The sequence below is a fragment of the Nicotiana sylvestris genome, chromosome 11 (genome assembly GCF_000393655.2).
Source record: "Nicotiana sylvestris chromosome 11, ASM39365v2, whole genome shotgun sequence".
Lineage (NCBI taxonomy): Eukaryota > Viridiplantae > Streptophyta > Magnoliopsida > Solanales > Solanaceae > Nicotiana > Nicotiana sylvestris.
In genome coordinates this window covers 126741664-126753552 of record NC_091067.1, presented here as the reverse complement: position 1 = coordinate 126753552, position 11889 = coordinate 126741664, and positions in this window count along the sequence as shown.

The following is an 11889-nucleotide window of genomic DNA, read 5'->3' as shown; positions in this document are numbered from 1 at the left end:
ATACACGCCATGCGGGTCGTCCCGTCAAAGTTTTACCAAGTAATCAAATTTCCCACCCCATGGGGGATATTCAACATCCGAGGCGAGCCACACACCGCCCAAGAATGCTACCGGATCATCCAAGATTGCACACACACCAAACAACTAAAAGAGGTGAGTGCGGAGGCATAGCAATCAGCCATGTCGGGAACCAGACCTGACGTACAAGTAGAAGCCATCAAAGATCCGGACATTGTAGAAGCTTGTAAGGCAACCGTAGAGGGTCTCGATCCCCTCCAGTTGGACAATATCGACAGCACAAAAAATGCTTATGTTGGACACAACCTCTCGGAACCAGGTAAATATCGTGAGTTTTTAACTAACAACGCCGATTTGTTTGCCTTTTCCCACTCAGATATGCCAGGAATACCAAGGGAGATCGCCACACACAGGCTAAATGTCGATCCACTTCATCTGTGGGTACGACAAATAAGGAGAAAGTTCAATGCCGCCATCAATGAGGCGGGCAATGAGGAGGTTGATAAATTACTCGCTAACGATTCCATCAGAGAGTCAAAATAACCCCAATGGGTCGCCAATGTGGTCATGGTCAAAAAGAAGAACGGGAAATGGTGGATGTGTGTCGACTTCACCGATCTGAACAAAGCATGCCCGAAGGACTCCTTTCCGTTGCCTTACATCGACCAGCTCATCGATGCGATAGCATGGCATGAACTGTTGAGCTTCTTGGGCGCTTACTCCGGTTATAACCAAATTTTAATGGCCGAAGAAGATCAAGAAAAAACAACTTTCATCACTCACCGAGGGACATATTGCTATAAGGTAATGCCGTTCGGACTCAAGAACGTAGGGGCCACATATCAAAGACTAGTTACCAAAATGTTCATGTTATACCCCAAGTTTTCATACGTGAGAGTACATCGTAAGTCATTGATGTAAGCTCGGAAATGAGATTATATTTGGAAGCAAATAAAGTAAGTTAATCATATTACCTTGGAGGTTACAAATATTTAAAATCATGAATAACGAGTACCAAGAGGGTTGGGAATCTTAGAAGGTAAACCAATTGAAGAAAATAAGTTTCGTCGAAAGTCGACAAGTTTCGAATGTTATAACATGTACTTTGAGGTGAGACTAGGGTTATTAACATGATAAGGAGATTATTCTATGAGTTATTTTAGTCGTATGATATTCATTTTCTACATTTTGAAGGCAAGCAAGTTGTGGAACAAGAGTTGACAAAGGTCATCACAAGTTACATTCATAAATTTGCTGAAATTTATGTCAAATGTATCTGAGCATTTCTCCAAATATACTTGGAATCATGGGGTGTTATACCTACCAAATTTAAGGTCTATGAGTCTAATTTCTAACGCATTAAACCGTTCGTCAATACGATATCGGAGTAGAGAGATATTCGCGTTTGCGCGAGACCGCGCAAGCAGCTCCCAATGGGACCCACTTAGGCAGTGGTTGACCTACTTCAATTTATAAACGATTTGGACGCCTATTTTTGCTCATTTTTCAACTACAATTCGTCTCCAAACTTCTACTAACCCTCCTAAACATATACCACAAGGATTTGAAGTGATTCCAAAGTGATTACACCATATTTCAACATCAAAACTTAGTTCTAGTGAAAAACAACACCTCTTTGAGGTTGTGTTGTCATTGAGGATTGTTGTGGGATGTATTTGGATGAAATTCCAAGTTGTTGCTGCTGTCTAAGGTGAGTATAATAGCCTACTAATTGTGCTTAAGCTTGCTTGTATGTTGGTTAAGTTGTTAGGATGATAAACTACAAGATAATACTTGGATTAGCTTAAGTCACTTCTATGGTGTTGTATTGTTATTAAGGGTTGTTGTAAACTGAATATAACTTGGATTTTGACTTGAAGTTACTGTATAAGGTATGTATATTGTGATCTTGCTTGTGCCTAAGGTTATCTTGATGTTGATTAAGTTAAATGGATGGGCTAGACATGAACTAGTGAATAAAGTTGCTAATTGAGGATAGTTGAAGTTGTGGATTATTTTCGTTGTTATAAATATATGGTATAAGGCTGGAATCATTGATTAATGACTTCATTATCATGTTAATGATACTTTTATGTTGAAGTAATAAGTCTATAAGGATTGATAAGGGGTATACGGATTCCAATCGGAGCTTGCCGCTCGTCGTAATGTAGTTGTGACTTGTTGTTGTCATATGGTGTCTTGATATTGATAATTATGTATTGATGGATTGCTCTGGTCATTTTTGTTTGTATATGGTATTGGAGGAGGCCCTTGTTACAAGGGAGATGCTGCCAAAATTTACGTAAACGAGCTACTAGCTTAAGTTATAGACTTAGCCTTTGCTCAGCACTGATTTTGAATCTCCTTATACTATGATAGATTGAGTTGACTTGTTTGAAGAGTTGCTTGGAAGTGATTAAGGACTCAACGGGTTTAAGGTATGTTAAGGCACTTTCTTCTTTCTTTTGGCATGATCTAAAATGAAATGAACATAAACGATACGCTATTTCATAATGACTCTACTCCTAGCAACTAAGGTTGTCCATGTTGTTCTTTCCTTATAAAATTATTCTAAACAAGTGTGTATGATCCTTAAATCCTACTAAGGTTCATATTGATGGTAGGGATGTCCATAATGTTCTTAAGTCACTCCAAAAGGTTTAGAAGATGATTCCATGAGTCTAGCATGCATTATATATAGTATCTATTTTACTCTACCGAGCCGCGCTATAGTCGGCCGGGTACGGCACCTATTGTGCAACCACTGATCAGTTGGGTTTACCGAGCTCCACGTGGCCGGGTACGATTCTACCGAACCTTATGATGGTCGGGTACGCTTTTACCGAGTCCTCTTTGAGGCCGGGTACGATATGATGATGATGATGCCCACAGAGGCGAATGTTTTAAAAAGTTTATGTATATATATGTATTATGCATTTCATATCAGTAATCCCCAGAGGCACTCAGATGTTACAGGTTGTATCTCCTCTATCTCTCTCTTTACATTACTGTTCTTGTTTAAGCTTTCCTGCCTAACATACTCGGTACTTTATTCGTACTGACGTCCCTTTTGCCTGGGGACGCTGCATTTCATGCCCGCAGGTCTCGATTGATAGGTTGACAGTCCTCCTAGTAGGCTATCAGCTCAGCGAAGGTGTTGGTGCACTCCACTTGCTCCGGAGTTGCCTATTTGGTCAGTATGCTTTGGATATGTATTGATTGGTATGGCGGGGCCCTGTCCCGACCTTTATGATTTTATATACTCTTAGAGGCTTGTAGACAGATGTCAGGTGTATGGATAATTGTATGGCCTTGTCGGCCTATGTTTCGAGTTTACTAATGGTCATGTCGGCCTTATAGGCCCGTATGTCACATATATTAGTTTGTATATCATGTTGGGTCTTCATATGTTGAGTATTCCCTTATGTTTTATTCTTGTTATCTCATGACGGGTTTTCTGGCTCATTTACTCATGATAACATGATAAGAAAGATATGTTACATTGGTACTCGGTTGAGTAAGGCACCGGGTGCCCGTCGCGGCCCTTCGGTTTGGGTCGTGAGAGAAGTGGTATCAGAGCAGTTCTGTCCTAGGGAGTCTACAAGCCGTGTCTAGTAGAGTCTTGTTTATGGATGTGTTGTGCACCACACTTATAAGCAGGAGGCTACAGGGCATTTAGGTCTATCACTCTTTCTTCTTACTCTAGATCGTGCAGTAGAGCTCAGTTGTAAGAATTCAAACTCCTAAATTCGACTTTAGTCGTAATACAATGATACCTACATCCACAAAGACAGTTGGTAAGAGATTGCATGTGGATGTGGAAGAGTTGAGTCAGAGGAACTCGATTTCACATCATGCTTATGATGAGTAAATATGAGGTCTTCAACAGATCATGTGTGTACTAAGATGTGTATGCTTCTTAATAAGGAGCCTTAAGGCACAGATATCTATTCATGAATATGGTGAAAATCTATGAGGAATTCAGAAGCTAGATACAAGTTTTAACAAGTAAAAGAAGTAAGGTGAAGAGGGGTACGAGGCACCCAGATAATGAAGATTATCAATATTTTCAAATCAGGCAGAGAAATATAAGCATTTTGGTACCTTCATCAATGACAGAGGTAAGTACAATTGGCCACACCCATCTCAGTTATGTTCTATGGGAGCTAACAGATATTATTTAAGAGAAAGATGGGATATCAGGATCCAGTTGGAGTTAGAGTAACCCAAAAATTGTGGATAGGTTGTTATCATTAACTAACATTTCCGAAAGATGGTGCAAATGTGGTAATAGATCTCCTTCTAAAACACCCAGATGGTGAACTCTAGAGTAGTACAATTAGATACGAATCCTGGAATATTCAAAAATTTCAGAAGATAGGCAGTGGGATCCTAGAAGGGACAAATATTTACCTTAGTATGACTCTAGCCCCGAGTAAAAAAAAGAATGTTAGGCATTCCCAAGAGCCAGTGAGATGAAGCTAGGGGAGCTTATAGGGAAAGAACTTTTTGTTGAAGTTTTCAGAATAAAGTGATAGACAAAAAAATATTATCCGGAGAATAAGAAGAAAATAAATGAAGCATCATGAGTAAGATGTGATATATGGGTGATAACAGTAAATCAAAATATGACACGATGACAGAGTCTATAGTCAAGTGAAGGAAAATACAAGAGGTGACAAGCCTTAAGGCAATAAAAGAGTATAAGCCATAAAGTCATATTCTTATTTCGAGAAATGAGTTGGTGACTTCAACGTGATTACCAGGAGGAAAGGTTAGACCCCAGAGTAATAAAAATCAGTATGGGCTGGTGAACAAGATAAAACCGAACATGAATTAGGGACCGGAGGATTTGATAATGGTCGACATCGTGAGAATTTCAAAGATCGTGCTCCAACAATAATAGAATAGACAACAGACGAATAACCTTTAAAGGTTATTTAGGAAGTCGCTTACCTAAAGAAAGCACTCTGAGCAGAGTTAATCTTAAGGGACTAAGTGTGCCAGTTACCGTAGGTGTCACCTTCGGGCATAAAAAATTTAGTTATCCCTGGTATAGAAGGTTACTATAAGGTGATTAAGGTTCATTGATAATGTGAAAAGATGCCAAAGATGAAGAGGTAAAACAACTATAGGTAGATCGTCGTAGTACTAAATCTTAGTACTCCCCTGAAGGGGGAATATGGTGTGATATGATATTAAGTCGGAGTTAAGCGGTTCAGTTAACTATGGAATGGTAAAGGTAGAATGTGGTAAAAAAGAGAAAGGGATGATGTTGCATTTATTCAGTTCCTGCAGATATGTTGCGACTCTAGAACATTATACAAGCACGATATCGGGGAGAGGCAGTAAAAGTTTCCGGCCAGGATGTTATTGATAAATAAGTGTGAATGGACACTTGATACATCAGGAGCTAGTGGCGAGAGATAAGTTAAGACAAAGGATATATCCCAAGAGGGATTATGCAGAATATATATATATATATATATATATATATATATATATATATATGAGAATGGACCAACGAGTAATTAGTAGTTGATTCAGGAAGAGCCCAGTTATGGCTAGACAAGAGGTCACGGATAAATCAATAGATCATGCAAGATAAATGTAGTGAACCGCAGCATAGTGAATTCAGTCTCGCAGATACGAGATCGCAATCATTTGAAAAAATTTCAGATAGGAGTTGATGCAATTGAAGGTACCATTTTTAAGGTTTATAAAAATAAGAGAGAGTGCCACTAAGGAGACAATAAAAATTTGAGCTTAGAAGTAACCCTACGAGCACAAAGGCATAAATTTATGTAACTAAGGATTATTATGGGCGAGTAAGAATAACGAAAATTACCTTCGGGTGTACGATATATCAAGCTCGCAACTTTACAAGAGCCAGAAGGTCTCCCTAAGTACTACAATGAAAGACTAGCTGAGGAAATAAGGAAGAAGGTTTCCACCTAAGCATAGTGAGCTAAAGAGTAAATTATCCTGTAACAACAGTCTCACTACAATATTGTATACACTCCATAAGAAAGTGGCACCTATCATGGCTAATGAATGGTAAAAAAAAGCCATCAAAGGTGATGTTTGAGATCATATGAGGTACATGAAATTATAGTATTCGTGGGCAAAAAGACAAGCCAAGTATTCATGCAACAAGTGATAGAAACCAGCAAAAGTAATTGCTTACATTTAAGGACAATTGAGAAGGCACGAAAGGAAATTTATGGTGCCAGCAAGTTAAAGGAAGGTTGCGAGTAGTATAAATACATCGGTGTAGGTCCTAAGGTAAAGTATTGTAGAGCAACAAGGTTTTAGGTAGATAGGAGTAAGGATATGAAAATGTGAGTGAGAAGGTGACGAGAATATGTATGTCCTCGGGATTAAACCCATCAAAACAAGGGAGCTGATGATTTCCATATGTAATAAAAAGCTTGGTACAACCTGAATGAACACAGAGGAGTCTGAGACTAGGTGCATTTAGAAGAGATGGAATGCTGCCCTGACAGTAGAATAAGGGTGTAATTGTGATAGATAAGAGGATGATGCTTAGGCCTTTGATTGAGTAATGATTTAACGAGAAAGGGATTTCATTAATTGCACGGGATTAGAATACCCCCATAAGATGAATCGCGTTGGGATGCAATGAAATACGGTTATTGAAGTATAGTATTATCCCTAGGTGGATCAGGAAAATCACTTCATATGTTCCCCGATAAGATGTGAGCCCTAGTGACAGTGTATTACGTAAGAGGTTGCAAGTTATCAGTGATAGATTATAGATCAACATTAAGGTGAATAAACAATAGATGGGTACAAGTTCCAAAGTTCGAGATGAGATTTGTTTGTTATTCTTAGATGAATAATAATGAGGAAGCACTAAAGGACTTAGATTTATACATATAGGATAAGCAGCGAGAGAGTAACCTGGAGTTGGGTAGCAAACCTCGGTAATAATAAACCGAAGTAAGTTTTATGGTATAGTATAACCTACCTAGATGTAGTAAATCCATAAGGATAGATATACAAGGCTATGAAACAAGAGATAGAAATAGTCTTAAGTTCGATAAAGTACCAAGCGAAAGACATCAGTACACCTATAGATGCCTAGAGGGACAGCTTGTCATAATTCTGTATATGTTCATAAAGTGAGGCTTAGAGATTGGCTAAGAGATGGAGGAAAAAGAGAATACGACTCGCTAGGCGCTCATACAAGGACACAGTCGTACATACTGCATGACATAAGGTAGCAAATGTTACGATGTTGGAAGAATTCCGACCACATGTCATGGCGTAACAAAGGGGCCTAAAAGGGGGGAATGCCCAAGCGTTTAGATTTATTCACAAAATAGTGGATTAGATGGAAAGATGAGCATTAAAGTATTCGTAAGAGCTATAGTTTATGAAACTGATAAGCACATCAATCAACATTCGAGGACTAATGTTCCAAAGGGGGGAATGATGTTATACCCTAAGTTTTCATACGTGAGAGTACGTCGTAAGTCATTGATGTAAGCTAGGAAATAAGATTATATTTGGAAGCAAATAAAGTAAGTTAATCATGTTACCTTGGAGGTTACAAATATTTAAGATCATGAATAACGAGTACCAAGAGGGTTGGAAATCTTAGAAGCTAAACCAATTGAAGAAAATAAGTTTCGTCGAAAGTCGACAAGTTTCGAATGTTATAACATGTACTTTGGGGTGAGACTAGGGTTATTAACATGATAAGGAGGTTATTCTATGAGTTATTTTAGTCGTATGATATTCATTTTCTACATTTTGAAGGCAAGCAAGTTGTGGAACAAGAGTTGGCAAAGGTCATCACAAGTTACATTCATAAATTTGCTGAAATTTAGGTCAAATGTATCTGAGAATTTCTCCAAATATACTTGGAATCATGGGGTGTTCTACCTACCAAATTGAAGGTCTACGAGTCTAGTTTCTAACGCATTAAACTGTTCGTCAATACGACATCGGAGTAGAGAATTCGCATTTTCGCGAGACCGCGCAAGCAGCTCCCAATGGGACCCACTTAGGCGGTGGTTGACCTACTTCAATTTATAAACGATTTGGACGCCTATTTTTGCTCATTTTTCAACTAAAATTCGTCTCCAAACTTCTCCTAACCCTCCTAAACATATACCACAAGGGTTTGAAGTGATTCCAAAGTGATTACACCATATTTCAACATCAAAACTTAGTTCTAGTGAAGAACAACACCTCTTTGAGGTTGTGTTGTCATTGAGGATTGTTGTGGGCTGTATTTGGATGAAATTCCAAGTTGTTGCTGCTGTCTAAGGTGAGTATAACAGCCTAATAATTGTGCTTAAGCTTGCTTGTATGTTGGTTAAGTTGTTAGGATGATAAACTACAAGATAATACTTGGATTAGCTTAAGTCACTTCTATGGTGTTGTATTGCTATTAAGGGTTGTTGTAAACTGAATATAACTTGGATTTTGACTTGAAGTTACTGTATAAGGTATGTATATTGTGATCTTGCTTGTGCCTAAGGTTATCTTGATGTTGATTAAGTTAAATGGATGGGCTAGACATGAACTAGTGAATAAAGTTGCTAATTGAGGATAGTTGAAGTTGTGGATTATTTTCGTTGTTATAAATATATGGTATAAGGCTGGAATCATTGATTAATGACTTCATTATCATGTTAATGATACTTTTATGTTGAAGTAAGAAGTCTATAAGGATTGATAAGGGGTATACGGATTCCAATCGGAGCTTGCCGCTCGTCGTAATGTAGTTGTGACTTGTTGTTGTTATATGGTGTCTTGATATTGATAATTATGTATTGATGGATTGCTCTGGTCATTGTTGTTTGTATATGGTATTGGAGGAGGCCCTTGTTACAAGGGAGATGCTGCCAAAATTTACGTAAACGAGCTACTAGCTTAAGTTATAGACTTAGCCTTTGCTCAGCACTGATTTTGAATCTCCTTATACTATGATAGATTGAGTTGACTTGTTTGAAGAGTTGCTTGGAAGGGATTAAGGACTCAACGGGTTTAAGGTATGTTAAGGCACTTTCTTCTTTCTTTTGGCATGGTCTAAAATGAAATGAACATAAACGATACGCTATTTCATAATGACTCTACTCCTAGCAACTAAGGTTGTCCATGTTGTTCTTTCCTTATAAAATTATTCTAAACAAGTGTGTATGATCCTTAAATCCTACTAAGGTTCATATTGATGGTAGGGATGTCCATAATGTTCTTAAGTCACTCCAAAAGGTTTAGAAGATGATTCCATGAGTCTAGCATGCATTATATATAGTATCTATTTTACTCTACCGAGCCGCGCTATAGTCGGCCGGGTACGGCACCTATTGTGCAACCACTGATCAGTTGGGTTTACCGAGCTCCACGTGGCCGGGTACGATTCTACCGAACCTTATGATGGTCGGGTACGCTTTTACCGAGTCCTCTTTGAGGCCGGGTACGATATGATGATGATGCCCACAGAGGCGAATGTTTTAAAAAGTTTATGTATATATATGTATTATGCATTTCATATCAGTAACCCCCAGAGGCACTCTGATGTTACAGGTTGTATCTCCTTTATCTCTCTCTTTACATTACTGTTCTTGTTTAAGCTTTCCTGCCTAACATACTCGGTACTTTATTCGTACTGACGTTCCTTTTGCCTGGGGACGCTGCATTTCATGCCCGTAGGTCTCGATTGATAGGTTGACAGTCCTCCTAGTAGGCTATCAGCTCAGCGAAGGTGTTGGTGCACTCCACTTGCTCCGGAGTTTGACCTCGTTCGAACTATGACGGGATCCTACTTCGATGACAGTTCAAAGCAACATTCCAATGCCAAGGCCATCGACGAAAACATGAGTTCGACCTTGTTTGAACTACGACGGGATCCTACTTCGACGACAGTTCGAAGCAACATCCCAATGGCCAAGGCCATCGATGACAACATGAGTTCGACCTCGTTCGAACTACGACGGGATCCTACTTCGATAACAGTTTGAAGCAACATCCCAATGGCCAAGGCCATCGACGAAAACATGAATTTGACCTCGTTCGAACTACGATGGGATCCTACTTCGACGACAGTTCGAAGCAACATCCCAATGGCCAAGGCCATCGAAAAAAACATGAGTTCGACCTTGTTCGAACTACGACGGGATCCTACTTCGACGACAATTCAAAGAAACATCCTGATGGCCAAGGCCATCGATGACAACATAAGTTCGACCTTGTTCGAACTACGATGGGATCCTACTTCGACAACAGTTCGAAGCAACATCCCAATGGCCAAGGCCATCGACGATAACATTAGTTCGACCTCGTTCGAACTACGACATGATCCTACTTCGACGATAGTTCGAAGCAACATCCCAATGGCTAAGGCCATCGACGACAACATGAGTTCGACCTCGTTCAAACTACAACTGGATCCTACTTTGACGACAGTTCGAAAGCAACATCCCAATGGCCAAGGCCATCGACGAAAACATGAGTTCGACCTCGTTCGAACTACGACGGGATCCTACTTCAATGATAGTTCGAAACAATATCCCAATAGCCAAGGCCATCGATGAAAACATGAGTTCGACCTCGTTCGAACTACGACGGGATCCTACTTTGACGACAGTTTGAAGCGACATCCCAATGGCCAAGGCCATCGACGAAAACATTCGTTCGAACTACGAAGGGATCCTACTTCGACGACAGTTCGAAGAAACATCCCAATGGCCAAGGCCATCGACGAAAACATGAGTTTGACCTTGTTCGAACTACGATGGGATCCTACTTCAACGGCAATTCGAAGAAACATCCCAATGGCAAAGGCCATTGACGACAACATGAGTTCGACCTCGTTCAAACTATGACGGGATCCTACTTCGACGACAGTTCGAAGCAACCTCCTAATGGCCTAAGCCATCGACCAAAACATGAGTTCGACCTCGTTCGAACTACAACGGGATCCTACTTCGACGACAGTTCGAAGCAACGTCCCAATGGCCAAGGCCATCAACGACAACATGAGTTCGACCTCGTTCGAACTACGACGGGATCCTACTTTGACGACAGTTCGAAGTAACATCCCAATGGCCGAGGCCATCGACGACAACATGAGTTTTACTTCGTTCGAATTACGACGGGATCCTACTTCGACGACAGTTTGAAGCAACATCCCAATGGCCAAAGCAATCGACGGCAACATGAGTTCGACCTCGTTCGAACAACAACGGAATCCTACTTCGAAGATAGTTCGAAGCAACATCCCAATGGCCAAGTCCATCGACGAAAACATGAGTTCGACCTCGTTCGAACTACGACGGGATCCTACTTCGACGATAGTTAGAAGTAACATCCCAATGGCCAAGGCCATCGATGAAAACATGAGTTTAACCTCGTTCGAACTACGACGGGATCCTACTTCGACGACAGTTCGAAGTAACATCCCAATGGTCAAGGAGATCGATAAAAACAGAGCTCGGCCTCATTCGAACTACGGCGGGATACTACTTCGACGACAGTCCGAAGCGACATCCCAATGGCCAGGGCCATCAAAAAAAGAGAGGAGGAATCTTCGCCCAAAACCTAAGTCGACTTAATAGCTTGACAAATATCCCGGATATCGTAAACTATACAAAGAAGAGCAAATTGACAAAATATATCTTACATTGCATCAAAATGTTATTTACACTTGTCTTTACAAATGGGCTCAGGTATGCCCCCTGCAAAACCCCCCCAAAAAAACAAAAGCAAGTACAAATAAAGACTACACATCATCCCCGGTGGGGTAAGCATCTTCATACCATGAGTCCGAAGCAAGACGGTTCGCATTATCAAAGTTGATGTCATCCCCGTCAGGTGTGAGGGGGTCGTACCCGCATG